This window comes from Cnephaeus nilssonii, assembly GCF_951640355.1.
Source record: "Cnephaeus nilssonii genome assembly, chromosome: 7".
Classification (NCBI taxonomy): domain Eukaryota; kingdom Metazoa; phylum Chordata; class Mammalia; order Chiroptera; family Vespertilionidae; genus Cnephaeus; species Cnephaeus nilssonii.
Genome location: NC_137078.1, coordinates 76,686,771 through 76,701,681, shown reverse-complemented (window position 1 = coordinate 76,701,681; position 14,911 = coordinate 76,686,771). Strand labels below are relative to the sequence as shown.

Sequence of the window (14,911 nt, the reverse complement as noted above, 5' to 3'; positions counted from 1 at the left end):
CTATTTACTAACATACATAGGGAATTTGGAGCCTTTCGGGGCCAATGTAGGTACAAATATTTGAGAAAAGTTACTACTATTAAATAGTCTGTTTGTAGTGTAGTTGATAACTTTTGGGACAAATGCTATTAAAACATTTTTGCTGGTTCTAAACCCTTAGTTTTGGATACTTGCATAAATCTAATCTCTAATCTACTTAGTTATCTAAATCTTCTAGCCAGAATTTAATGTTTCAGATTACATTAGATAGTAAATGTACATATATATCATATTAGTAGTATTCTTATTTGGAACTGTTGTGATTTCAGTGAATTCCATTTCTATTTGTGGGATAATAAGTGTTTAAGTATGGTTGCAGCAAGTATTTATGACTTTGAAAGGCAAAATATTGGAAAGGAGATTAAACACCTGAGAAAGTTTATAAATTTTAGGTTTTAAAATTTTTCTTTGTAAAATTACTTTCAGGAAATGTTTTTTGGAATATGAAGCAGAAGAAAATACATATTAAAGTTTATTACTAATGGGAAGACTGGAAGAATTCTTGTGCTGCACATTGTACTCATTGGGCTTTAAAGCGATCCTTTGTTGTTCCAATTATCTGTTTATCATTTTAACCCCTTTCCAGTGTTGCCTTTTTGTGACTCTTAGAGAGGAAACTGGAAAGGCTGTGTGCCTATAACTTGTATGTATACACACATACACATATCTTATACATACACTTTCTGTCCTGGACCCCTGGCAGCTGTGCCACTCAAATACCCTTCTCTGAGGACTTGCACCTGGATAGGTGCAAAGAAGCAAGGACAGTTTAGAATCCATTCCATTGGCTGATGGCAGTGGCAGTGCTAGTGGAGCAGTTTCCTGAGGCTCTTCCTGTGGTGTGACCTTAGTTGGTGGTCTTGACTAAGCTTTACTTGGTTTTTGCATGTTTGCCGAGTTAAGGAGGCTCTCATTCATTCTCTGAACTCCCTATATCTGATAAATTCCTTTTCTGGCTTAATCTACCTAAACACGGTTGGTTTCTTTCAACCAAAGACTCTAATTTTTTAATTGTCAATTTGCTCCTTCCAGAAGATTTGGTTTGTTATTGCCTCTACATAGGGTCATTTCCTAACAAAGTGAAAAACTTCCAATTCTTCTTTATTTTATTTTATTTTTATTTCAGAGGAAGGGGGAGAGAGAGAAAATGAAACATCAGTGATGAAAGAACCACCCATTGGCTGCCTCTTGCATGCACCCTACTGGGATTCAAGCCCGCAACCTGGGCATGTGCCCTTGACCGGAATTGAACCTGGGACCCTTCAGTCCACAGGCTGACGGCTCTATCCACTGAGCCAAACTGGCTATGGCATAAACTTTTTGAAAATATATTTTTTATTCATTTCAGAGAGGGAAGGAGAGAGAGACAGAGACAGAGAGAGACTCAAGGATGAGAGAGAATCATTGATTGGCTACCTCCTGCACACCATCTACTGGGGATTGAGCCCACAGCCCAGACATGTCTCTTGACCAGAATCAAACCTGGGACCCTTCAGTCCCCAGGCCGACTGTTCTATATCTACTCCTAATTCTTAAAAGCATTAGTTCTCAACCTTTAAAAATTTGTCTGGAGAAAGGCCTGGATATTTTGTCTTGTGTTGTGTTCATGTATGATTAAGATTGGTGGGTCATAGAGGTTTCACAGCTTCAACTTTATATTTGCCAAACTGTTTTCTAAAGTGGTTTACACTTCTGCCCACAATATATGAGAATTCCTTGTTGCTTTACATCTTTATCAATACTTGATATTTTATTTTATTATTATTTCTGAGGAAGGGAGAGAGAGATAGAATGAAACATCAGTGATGAAAGAACCACCGATTGGCTGCCTCCTGCATGCACCCTACTGGGAATCGAGCCAGGTTAATAGGTTTGAAATAGTCTCTCATGATTTGACTGAGGTTTTAAAAGTAGAAATTTGTGAGTGATTCAAGATGATGTTTTCTGTAGTGCTTTATATTATTTCAGAGCACTTGTATATCACATGCATCTCTTGCAGACAGGGTAATATATAAAATTTCCAGTTATATTTTTTGACAAATAGGTTTGTCGTCATCAAGTTTGTACTAGAAACAGATTTTGTTTGTTTATTGGACCCCAAATATATGACAGCAGGTTTTACTTCTCAATAATAACTATGATATTAAGTATTTTCTTAATGGGAAAATGCTACAGTGAAAAAAATCTTCAAGGTGTCTTAGGTGTCCTTTGGGTTCATTCCTGCTCACATTTCATGTCCTTTATGAATTCTTAAATAAGGATTTTTCTCCTCTGAAGTTAAAATAAATACTAAAGTAGAAAACGACTTTCTGCTTTTTTGTGAAGTATCAAATATGAGGATTAAAAAAATTAAGTAACGTGCCCTGGCCAGCATTGCTCAGTGGTTAGAGTGTCAGCCTGCCCACTAGAGGGTTGCAGGTTCCATTTCCGCTCAAGAGCATGTACTTGGGTTGCAGGTCTGATCCACGCCCTCAGTCTGGGCGTGTGCAGGAGGCAACCAATCAATGTGTCTCTCTCATATCACACTCTCTCCCCCATCACTTTTCCCCTCCTTGCTTGTCCGATGGGGATTTAAACAATTTTTTTAATAAAAATTAAGCAACAGGCTTACCAATAACCCTGGTGTTTTCCTTATTGAGGACTTAGGAGAAGGGAAACTGATATGCAGACAGTTAGGAAATGAGTATAAAGTTGTAGGGTTACTCAGTCTTTTAGAGGAAGTGAAAGTGTTAGACATTTAAACATAAGTAGTATTCTCAGTTCATGAGATTTGGAAAGGAAATATTAGGACCAGTGAATATCTGAAAATAGGCAGGAGTTACTGTTTTGGGCTCTGCAGTTGAAGGAATAGGAATGTTCAAAGAGTTCTTAACAGTAAGATAAAGGAGCTAATTGATGTAATTGTCATCAATTATTACTTAACAGTCGTCCTGTGTATACTAAGATTGTCTCATTTGCTATTAACCCCTGCCAAGTGATTCCCATTTGTAGGGGAGATATAATATGTAAACAAATAAAAGTAATGCATGATGGATGCTTGAGTATAGATATGTGCATGATATAATGCTTCATGAAGCAGGAATTTAAGTCACCCACTTAGAGGTGAGAACTGATGGCTTGAAAGTGAATGAGAGAGTGAAGAGATTCCAGAGAAACAAAAAATGCTGCATCAGAGCTTTTGAGTAGCTGTTAAATTTACAGAGCAAAAGAAGTAATCAGAGGGTAGGGAGAGGATCAGGATATCATAATGCAGTCCACTCACACTGCTCTCTGACAAAGACTTCCCCAGCCCTTCATGAATATTACCAACGTAAGGGTGACAGTTTTTCTTTTTCTAAAATATGAGTTGTTTTTTTCTAACGTTCTACTTATCCAAATAAAATCGGCAACCTGTATCATTGAAACATTTTGAAATTTTATAGCTTAATGCAATTGAAAACTGTAGACTTAATGATACAATGTCATAGAAACCAAGAGAAGGGATTTTAAGATGGGATTGGCCCAGATACATGTAAACAGTATAAGCCCTTGACGGTGGTGAGTCACAAGTTTCTGACCTTTGAGAGTGTATTGGTCAGCGTGTTTTGTTGTAGATAACAAATGTTTAAAAGCATGGTTTTGTGTTTTTCTTCAACCACTGTCAACTTTCATAGGTGATAGAACAGAGTAACCAAGATTTTGATTTTACTGGGATTGGAGTTTGGGAGTTGGATATAGGTTTCGAGAGAAGAGCCAGTACATTCAGGGAGTACATAATGATGGACTAGGTAATTTAAACTACAGAACTATGTTAACTGGTCTTACTTTAAATTCATGATAAATTAATTAATTAACTAACTAATTAATTAATTCATGATAACTTACAAATGTGGGCCCTTACTGTGCTGGGAAACTAGTGTATTTAGTTCATTCACTCTCCAGTTCTCATTTCAGACCCTAATTCTTCTCAAACCTGCTCCCTCCCATTCTGAGGACTTTGTTTCTACTTCATTGAGAAGATAGTTGCAATCAGAATAGACAGTCTAAGACTCTAAGCTCTCCTTGTAGTCGTACTCAGGTATTCAGCCTTCCCTCTACTATTACTGTAAATAACAAAGCCATTGAAGGCCAATCTATGCTGGCATATCAGATCTCAGTATTCACCTACTCAAGAGCATTGTTTTCAAATACATCAGGTTTTTCTTCTTTACTAGGTCATTCCCATCAGTGTACAAAAAAACACACACTTCTTTGATCTCCTCCTAGCTGCTACCCATTTCTTTGTTCTACAACACTCAAAGGAGTGTTGCAGTCTACAGTCCCTTAGAACCCACTCAAAACAGGCTTTCACCGTGGCCATATGCAACATAGTCACTGGTAACTTACATGCTGCTAATCCAGTGGTCAGTTCTCAGTCTTCCATCATTTATTAGCATTTCATATAGTTGATCATTCCTACTTTATTGAAATACATTTCTGCTGAACTTCTTTCTGGGTCCCCATACTCTTTTGGTTTTCTCGTCAATGGTCCCAAATTTTAAAGTTTTACTTTGTGGCTATTGTGACTAAAGCTGCTATGAACATTCACTTTCAAGATTGATTAAAAATTAGACACTGCATATTTTTTTTTATTTTCCCATAGGTTTTTTTGTACTCTATATTACAGCCAAAGCTCCAGTGGTGTTGTAGAGGTAACTTGAATTATTGTGTATATATGGGAGGGAAGTAATTTGGTATGGATTGGGGAATAAATAGGGGAGTGAGAAAATGAAAACACTAAGCATCCTCTGTTCTCTATAGAAATTTTGTTAAGAAAGATTAAAGGGAAATGAGCATAAATACCTAAATGGAACACAGACTGGAGGAGAGATGGGTGTGGTTTTTGTTAGTTGAATAAAACCAGAGTAGATAGAGGTTGTAGGTACCAGTAGTCTAGGTGGTGACTCTACTGGACTGTGGAGAAAATGAGAGCGAGTGAGATAAAAATACACACAAGGTAGAGTGGTAAAGGGAACCTAAGGTAGAGGAGATTGAGATAAGGCCCTTGGCAGGGATATCCTGTACTAGCAGTATAAGTTTAATTATAAGGTGTAAAATTAGGACATGTAGTAAAGTACCTCATAGATTGCCGGGGTGTATATGAAATGCCCGGTAAGTCATAGATTTTGAAAAGGTTGATCATCAACCTGCCGGTGTGGCTCAGTGGTTGAGCGTTGACCTATGAACCAGGAAGTCATGGTTCAATTCCGTCAGGGCACATGCCCAGGTTTCGGGCTCAATCCCCAGTAGGGGGTGTGCAACAAGTGGCAGATCGATGATTCTCATTGATGTTTCTATCTCTCCCTCTCCCTCTCTCTAAAATAAAAAGAAAATAAAAGGTTGATTATTAGTCAGATAGTTATGAATGGTTGGATCAAGTATTTAGATACAGGTCATTCTGATATATTGCAGGGAGAAAGCAAAAGCACTTGGATAAAACCTGAAAAAGAATGAAGTAGATACAGCATTGCTTATATTTAATACTGACTTTTTATTGACATCCACGAGGTTTATTATAATTATTTAATTGTGGAAGAATACACATAATATAAGATTTACCATCATAACCATTTTAAACTGTACCATTTGGTCACATTAAGTACATTGACAATGTTTTGCAATCACCGCCACTATCTAGTTCCAGAATTTTTCATTATCCCAGACATAAACCTCATATGCATTATGCATTCAGACTTCCTTTCCCCTAGTCCCTGGTAACTGCTAATCTGTGTTCTGTTGCTGTGGATTGGATATTTCATATAAATGGAGTCATATAGTAATATTTGTCATTTTTTTGTATCTGGCTTCTTTCACTAGCATAATGTTTTCAAGGTTTATCCATGTGGTAGTGTTGCAGAAGACCGGAAAAACACCAAGCAATGCTTAGAGAGATTGGAGTTCCACTTTATTATACACCGGTGGGCTCGGAGAAAAATGAATTTCAAATTCTGAGCAGCGCAACACGCAGAAGTTTTCTTTTTATTAAAGAGCCAGCCCTATGTGTGCTTAGTGGTTATCTCGCTGGAAGCTTGTGGCCTTGAAAACAACACTGTTCTATTCAATTAAAAAATACGTCTGGCATGGCATGAGAGCATGGGAGTATCTAGTCTCTGGCCTACAAGGTCAGACAGCTAAGTTTATCTTCCTCATTATTTTTTTTTTTTAATATATTTTATTGATTTTTTACAGAGAGGAAGGGAGAGGGATAGAGAGTTAGAAACATCGATGAGAGAGAAACATCGATCAGCTGCCTCCTGCACACTCCCCACTGGGGATGTGCCCGCAACCAAGGTACATGCCCTTGACCGGAATCGAACCTGGGACCCTTCAGTCCGAAGGCCGACGCTCTATCCACTGAGCCAAACCGGTTTCGGCTCTTCCTCATTATTCAAGCAGGCTAGAAAGCAAAGTTATTTTTTCAGAGTAAGGGGCTGTCTAAAAATTGCAGAGTTGACTTTACAGAATAAGGGACTATCTAAATAGAGAATTTCAAACAGTAGTTTTACAAAATAGGGGTTAGCCTTCTCAGTAGCATGTATCAGAACTTCATTCCTTTTTATAGCTGAATAATACTCTATTGTATGGATTTATGACATTTCGTTTATTCATCTGTTGATGGATATATGAATGGGTTGTTTTACTTTGTGGCTATTGTAACTAAAACTGCTATGAACATTCACTTAAAAGTTTTTGTGTGGACAGATGTTTTCATTTCTCTAGGATATATACTTAGGAGTGGAAATGTTAGGTCATATGGTAGCTCTGTAACTCTTTGAGGAACCACAAAATGTTTTCCACAGCAGCTGCACCATTTTATATTTCTACCAATGATGTAGAGGGTTCCAATTTTTCTCCATCCTTGCTTTATTATAATTTATTAAACTTTTGAATCTTTTCTTCTTGGAAGGCATCGTGCTAGATGTTGTGTGAGTTTCAAAGATGGACATTCTAGAAGCAACAATTTTTTGGCCTGCTGCTGGGAGTTAAGATCAGCATTTGTAATTCTTTCAGAAGGAGCAAGTGTTAAGTGCATTAGAAGGCACAATTAAAGTACTTTGAGGATTTCAGAAGGGGAGATTACTTGTGAGGAAAGACTTCTTAATTATCAGACCAAGGAATTTAAATCCTATTCTGTGGTTGGTAGAAAGCCAGAACATTTCTGAGCCAGGACAGTGATATAATTTGAGCCTGGATTTAGGAAGAGTGATCTGGCAGCCAAGAGTAGAGGCTGAGCCCTAGCCCGTTTGGCTCAGTGGATAGAGCATCAGCCCACATACTGAAGGGTCCTGGGTTTGATTCCAGTCAAGGGCATGTACCTCAGTTGCAGGCTTGATCTCTGGCCCTGGTCAGGATGCGTACGGGAAGCAACCAATCCATGTGTCTCTCTCACATCAATATTTCTCTCTGTCTTTCCCTCTCTATTCCACACTCTCTAAAAATAAATGAAAAAATATCCTTGGGTGAGGATTAAAAGAGTAGAGGGCGAAAGAGACTAGCAGTGATGGGCAACCTTTTGAGCTTGGTGTGTCAAAATTCGCCAAAAAACTGAGCATAACTCGGGTAGTGTGTCACTTTGAGGAAAAAACTAACTCCAAGACTCTAGTCGCAAATGTTTCATCCTCAGGAGCAGCAAATGTTTCATCCTTGGCATGTGGCCGCGTGTCATCAGAAATGGCTACGCGTGTCAGTGCTGACACGCGTGTCATAGGTTCGCCATCACTGGAGTATAGTGTCCTATGAAACCAGATTTTTTATTGGAGAGTAATTGGAACTTGGAGTGACAAATAGAAATGGAAACTAAGGAAAAAAATATACAGGACTTGGAAAGTCTTATATCTTTGTTTAAAAGTTCTAAGAGAATTTTTAAGTGATGTGTTTTTCCTTCTCAAAATTTCTCAATGATTAAGCAAAAGCCACTTTATTTAGTCTGCCTTTAAAAATGGTTACAGCCCCAAAAGACATCACCAAAGGACTTAATAAAATTTTATAGAAAGTGCCCTGACCAGTGTGGCTCAGTTGGTTGGAGCATCATCCTGTGCACCAGAAGGTCATGAATTCAATTCTTTCCATCATTTAGATTATTAGGTCAGTTTGTTTTTTAGTCTTTTTTTTTTTTTAACATCTATTTTTATTGATTTTAGAGAAGAAGGGAGAGGGAGAGAGGGATAGAAACATCAATGATGTGAGCGAATCATTGATTGGTTGCCTCCTGCATGCATCCCACTGGAGACCGAGCCTGGAACCGTGACCTTCTGGTTCATAAGTAAATGCTCAACCACTGAGCCACGCCAGCCAAGGCTGTTTTTAGTCTTTTTAAAAAGTGTTTTTAAAACTTACTTTCCATTAAGTGCCACTCTAGCTGTAATATTGCAAATTTATTGTTTTTTTTGTCGCTCTGTTTATTTTGAAATTTCCTTTACCTCCTTTCTCACGCAGTAAGCACTCTGACACCCATGCTTCCTAATATTTTACTTTTTTTAAATAAATCTTTATTGTTCTGATTATTACAGTTCCTCTTTTTCCCCCCATAGCTCCCCTCCACCCTGTTCCCACCCTACCCTTACCCCCCAACTGAACTCGTCCATAGTGTACGATTTTTGTCCAGTTCCTTCCCACACCCCCGACACCCCCTTCCCCCCCAAGAATTGTCAGTCCACTCCCTTTCTATGCCCCTGATTCTATTATATTCACAAGTTTATTCTGTTCATCAGATTTTTTATTCACTTGATTTTTAGATTCACTTGTTGATAGATAGTATTTGTTGTTCATAATTTTTATCTTTACCTTTTTCTTCTTCTTCCTCTTCTTAAAGAATACCTTTCAGCATTTCATATAATACTGGTTTGGCGGTGATGAACTCCTTTAGCTTTTTCTTATCTGTGAAGCTCTTTATCTGACCTTCAATTCTGAATGATAGCTTTGCTGGGTAGAGTAATCTTGTTAGGTTCTTGCTATTCAATAGTAATAGTAGGTTCTTGCTATTCATCACTCTGAATATTTCTTGCCACTCCTGTCTGGCCTGCATAGTTTCTGTTGAGAAATCAGCTGACAGTCGTATGGGTACTCCCTTGTAGGTAACTAACTATTTTTCTCTTGCTGCTTGTAAGATTCTCGCTTTTGGCATTTTAATTATGATGTGTCTTGGTGTGGTCCTCTTTGGATCCCTTTTGTTTGGGGTTCTGTGCGCTTCCTGGACTTGTAAGTCTATTTCTTTCACCAGGTGGGGGAACTCTTCTGTCATTATTTCTTCAAATAGGTTTTCAATATCTTGCTCGCTCTCTTCTTCTGGCACCCCCATAATTCTGATGTTGGTACACTTGAAGTTGTCCTAGAGGCTCCTTGTACTATCTTCATATTTTTGGATTCTTTTTTCTTTCTACTTTTCCGGTTGGGTGTTTTTTGCTTCTTCATATTTCAAATCTTTTACTGGATTCTTGGGATCCTCTAGTCTGTTGTTGGCTCTCTGTATATTATTCTTTATTTCAGTCAGTGTATACTTAATTTCTAATTGTCCCTTTTTCATATCCATGAGGGTCTCACTAAATTTCTCAGGTTTCTAGAAGATTCTTGAATAACCTTATAACTGTGGTTTTGAACTCTATATCCAGTAGTTTGCTTTCCTCCGTTTCTTTCATTTTGTGACATGTTTCTTTGTTTCCACATTTTGGCTGCTTCCCTGAGTTGATAGAGTGGCTTTGTGTGCTAGGTGTTCTATAGGGCCCAGTGGCTCAGCCTCCCCAGTTACCTGAGATGGACTCTATTGGTGCACCCCTTTGTGGGCTATGTACACAGCCTTGTAGTTAAGCCTTGATTGCTGTTGGTATCACTGGGAGGAATTGACCTCCAGGCCAATTGGCTGTGAGGACCAGTTGTGTCTACAATGGGAGAACTTCTGTGCTGGAGACACCCTTATGGGGCAGGACTTGCTTCAGTGGGACTTTGGCGCTCACTGAGTCTGCCCCCTGAGTGTGTCTCTTATGGATGTGAAGAGTTGTAATCTGGATGGTCTCACTGACCACTGGGTACACTGGCTCTTGGAACTCCAAGGAGGTGCAAAGTCAGCCACTGCCTGAGGCCACCCAGTAGGAGCTACAGAGAGATCTGTAGATTCCTCCTCTTTGTTTGGGATTTGGAGGTGTCCAGATGAGGCCCAGCTGTGAAGCAATGCAAGCTGCTGTCAAGCCTTGGGCCTTCTTTTGGAAGCTCTGGGGCTCTCTGACCCAGCTGCAGTTTGTTAGGTTTTAGATTGGAAAAGGCCAAGCAATTCATATGCAAACGCCTCTGTACACAGCTTGGGTGGGGTTGTAAATTGAGTGGGGTGGGGTCTCAGGGAATCACCAGGGCGGAGCAAACAGCAATGGCTGCCCATCAGCCCTGCCCCGAAGAGGTCCCCGGGTCTCAGTGTCCCACGGCACCGTGCAGGAACAATGATGGCTAAAAGCACCTCTGAGAGAAAGCCTCCTTCGTGTTCTGGCTCGATCCCAGACAGTCCAGTTTCTCCCCGTATGAGTCTGGGTCCCCAGAGTTTCGCCTGGAACTGGAGTTCAGAACAGTGGGGAGCTTGTATCTCCCTCCCGATTGAAAAAAACAGCAGCATACCCAGTTGCCAGCCCGTTTCCACACGTGCCTCCGTACCTCCGCACTTCCGCACCTCCTCCCAGTCTCAGTGCGCTTTCTCTTTCCTTCTAGTTGTATAACTTCCACTCAGCCAGCCTTCCCCTGGTTCTGAATGATATCCATTTTGTCTTTTAGTTGTAGTTTTGATGTGGTTGTGCGAGGCAGCAAATTCAGGTGTTTACCTATGCTGCCATCTTAGTTCCTCCCCTGTCTAATATTTTTACTTTTTGATTAATTCCCAAAATATGACCAACCTCTTGTTATCACATTCTCCCTTGAAAGTATTCCTTTCTCACCACACCCAGGTTGGAACACCTGTGAAGGCACCTTGCTGCGTGGAAGCCCTCAGCTAGCTTGTCCTTATCCCTGTGCCAGGATGCCCTTCTCATTCCACTCAGGCTCCCACTATGCATTGGGTTGCCCTCCTACTGGGACACTTGCTTGCGTTGCCTAATGGGTGCTGATATCCTGCACTGTGCCGCTGCTTTACACACACACATTTCTCTATTCTCCACCTCACATGGACACCCTTCACATCTGATTAGGCCCCAACACCCTGCTCTGGGTCTCTGTAGCACCTCCTCTGCCACCAACAGATCCTTAACTTGCCTGACCCCACCTAACGACTTTGGACAGGATTTCATCGGGAAGGAGAGGAGAGGGAACTGCAAGAGAAAGTCATTTTCTAATTTTTCAATGTGATTAGAGAACGTGAGTGTTTTATTCTTTGGAACTAATTGAAACATCTTATAACTAGTGTAAGGTCAGTTTTTATGACTATTCCATTTTTGCTGAAAGACTAGATATACTCTGGGTGATTGATATATGTGTATGTTTACATGTATATATGTTTCAACTTATAAATTACATTATATAAATCATTTACCCAACTTCATATATGCTTATTCTGTTACTACTATTTAAGTATTACAAGTGTATAAAAAAGTGTAGAGAACAAGTGAATAGTCATATACACATCACTCAACTTAAGAAATAATGTATTATAGAAGCCCCCCATGATCTTTTTTATTTCTTTCCCTTTATTTCCCCACGGAGGTATTTACTATCCTGAATAATTAGATACATGATGACTGTGGTAATAAATGAGCAAGTTCTATGGCTCTTTGACCACTTATAGCAAGCTGGTCTGTGTGATCAATCTAACAGACTCTTTAATTTGCATTTCTCTCTTTTTCTTTTTTTAATTGACCTAAAGAGAGGAGTAGGGGGAGGTAGAGACAGACATGCAGGCGTCAGTGAGAAAGAGAAACAAACATTGATTGGTTGCCTCCCACATGCACCTCGACTAGGAATTGAACCTGCAGCCTGGGTATGTGCCCTGACTGGGAATTGAACTTGTCACCTGTTGGTGGCCAGGGCATAATTTGCATTTCTGAATTTCTTTGATAGCTAATTGGATTGGTGGTTATATAAAAAAGCAGGCTCTTGCCCTAGCTGGTTTGGCTCAGTGGATAAAAAACTCCGCTCTTGCTTTCGACGGATGATTCGTTTGATTGGGGCAAGGTTGTGAATTTGATTCCTGGTCAGGGCACATACAGGAGACAACTGATCGATGTTTCTCTCTCACATCCATGTTTGTTTCTCTCCTTCCTCTCTCTCTAAAATCATTGAAAACATAACCTCAGGTGAAGATTTAAAAAAAAAAAAAAAGCAGACTCTCTTCAGGTGGCTTTTCTAAAGTTCTTAGAATTATAACCAGCTTATTATGTTGTATCTGTAAGTGGTGACACATTAATGTCTAAATTGGACTTAAGAGTTTTGACTCCTAAGGACCTTTATTTGATTGATCATTTGTCTCATTTTAGCAATTAGCCATATATATAAAAAGTCAGGGGCCGTCACAACCGAACAGGCTGCCTGGGGCGACCAGGCCGGCGGGGTGGGCAGTGAGGGGCAATCAGACAACTGAACAGCAGGCTGCATGGGGCGACCAGGCTGGCAGTGGGGGCAGTGAGGGACGACCAAACGACGGAACAGCAGGCTGCGTGGGGCAACCAGGTCAGCAGAGGGGTTAGTGAGGGGCAACCAAACGACTGAACAGCAGGTTGCGTGGGGCGACCAGTCCAGCAGGACGGGCATTGAGGGACGACCAAACGACTGAACAGTAGGCTGCGTGGGGTGGCCAGGCCGTGGGGGGGGGGGGGGGGGGCAGTGAGGGGTGACCTGGCCGGTGGCAGGGGACAGTTAGGGGCAACCAGGCCGGCGGGGAGGTAGGCAGTTGGGGGCAACCAGGCCGGAAGGGGGCAACAGTATGGGGAAACCAGGCCAGAAGGGGGGGGGGGGTCAGTTAGGGGCAATCAGGCTGTGGGGGGCAGCAGTAAGGGGCAACCAGGCCAGTAGGGGGGGGTCAGTTGGGGGCTATCAGACCGGCAGGGGCAACAGTGAGGGGCGATCAGGCCGGCAGGAGGGGGGCAGTTAGGGGCGACCAGGGCAGGGGGGGGCAGTTAGGGGCGATCAGGCAGGCAGGCAGGTTAGCAGTTGGGAGCCAGCAGTCCAGGATTGTGAGAGGGATGTCTGACTGCCGGTTTAGGTCCCAGGATCGGGCTTAAACCTGCAGTTGGACATCCCCCGAGGGTTCCAGATTGGAGAGGGTGCAGGCTGGGCTGAGGGGCCCTCCCCCTTCCCTCACCCCCCCCTGCACGAATTTCATGCACCAGGCCTCTAGTATGTAATAATGATTTCACCTTGTGATAATGTTATTTTGTTTTTGTTTGTTTTTTATAGTGTTAGATTCCTGTGGCCTTTTAAATGATTGATTAATGATGGATATGGATCCAAAATAATAAATGACTTCTCTACTGAAGCAATAGAAGATTCTTCACGTCACCTTCTAGAAGCTCAATTTCAGTCTTCAGGAAAGGGCAAAACAAGTGAAATACAGAAAACTGAAGAGAAGAAAACCTCACTTTGGAACTCTTTCTCCTTGACTACTCCTTAAACCCCATCTTTCTACTTGTTTTAATTTTGCTGTGAATTTATAAATAGTGAAGACCAAAGAAATAGAAGATACATTTGGGAGCTTTATACCAAGAAATTTGCCTTGAAAGCTGCTATTTGGAGGGAAAAGTATATCAAGTTCCTGTCTGATTTTTTTTAACAAGATTTCCTATATCCTTAGATTTTGAAGAATAAAACAAATATAAATACATATCTGCACACTATTTTTAGCAGCTGTGTAAGAATAATGAGATATGTAAATTAAGGGCTTTGTCATGTGGATGTTTTGCCACTGGAGTTGAATGCTCAGAAGATCTCTTGTAGCTCTTTAGTATTATATTTTTGATCTGTCACTTAGATGACATTATTTGCCCTTGCAAGTCCACCTCTCTTTCTAGTTATGACTTTGTTATGAACAGTGTTTGTACTCACTGTGCAAATATCCATGTATTATCTATTTAAACAACATCATAGAGCCATCACTCAAGGAAGTTGAATGAGGTGAACATAGACATAGGTCTTTCCCCTTCCCCCCATTTTTAAATGTAACAAATACTTTTTTTATCTTCCCCTTCCCCTTCCCCCTCCCCCCTTTTCCCTTTTGGAAACTGTGTCAGGAACTAGGTAGTTTTAAGATGAGCAATTGAGGGGACTGAGAGAGTGATCCACACAGAGCCTGGCTTCTTTGTGCTTCATCATAAGGTGTGCTGCTGGTCAGCCTTATTAAGCACCCTTCTAACGAGAACGTCGTGGGAAATCCAGCTGGCAGACTCAAGGAGTTCCAGAAACAGGACCACAGAGGTTACACTCTGGGGTAAATATTCTCCTATGTCTAACTTTGGAAGAAGACTGTGTATGTATATGTATCATGGAAGATATACTGCTTTCTGGTGTATTTGATTTTGGAAAATATCAGTGGGGTGATTTGGAGACAATAATGGATCTTTCAGGAAAAACTGATGATAGTTTGTGTTTGAGGAAATTAAAATGTGAACTAAATAAAACTTTTTAAAAATACATATTGATTTTTTTCGCCGAAACCGGTTTGGCTCAGTGGATAGAGCGTCGGCCTGTGGACTGGAAGGTCCCAGGTTCGATTCCAGTCAAGGGCATGTACCTTGGTTGCGGGCACATCCCTGGTAGGGGGTGTGCAGGAGGCGGCTGGTCGATGTTTCTCTCTCATCGACGTTTCTAGCTCTCTATCCCTCTCCCTTCCTCTCTGTAAAAAATCAATAAAAAATATTAAAAATATATATATATATATATATATATATTTTTT

At 40.8% G+C, this 14,911-nt stretch overlaps 1 protein-coding gene across 6 annotated transcripts in view; it reads left to right on the top strand.

The window, feature by feature from the left end:
* The window catches only part of GPBP1L1 (GC-rich promoter binding protein 1 like 1), a 53,068-nt gene that overhangs the window by 7,689 nt on the left and 30,468 nt on the right, over window positions 1–14,911 (top strand). For 5 of the 6 annotated variants that reach the window (XM_079777953.1, XM_079777954.1, XM_079777955.1 and 2 more), the window contains exon 2: window positions 13,420–14,446. The gene's annotated coding sequence lies outside the window, so the exon portion shown is untranslated. The remainder of the gene's footprint in view (window positions 1–13,419; window positions 14,447–14,911) is intronic. The other variant, XM_079777956.1, reaches the window with a different exon arrangement.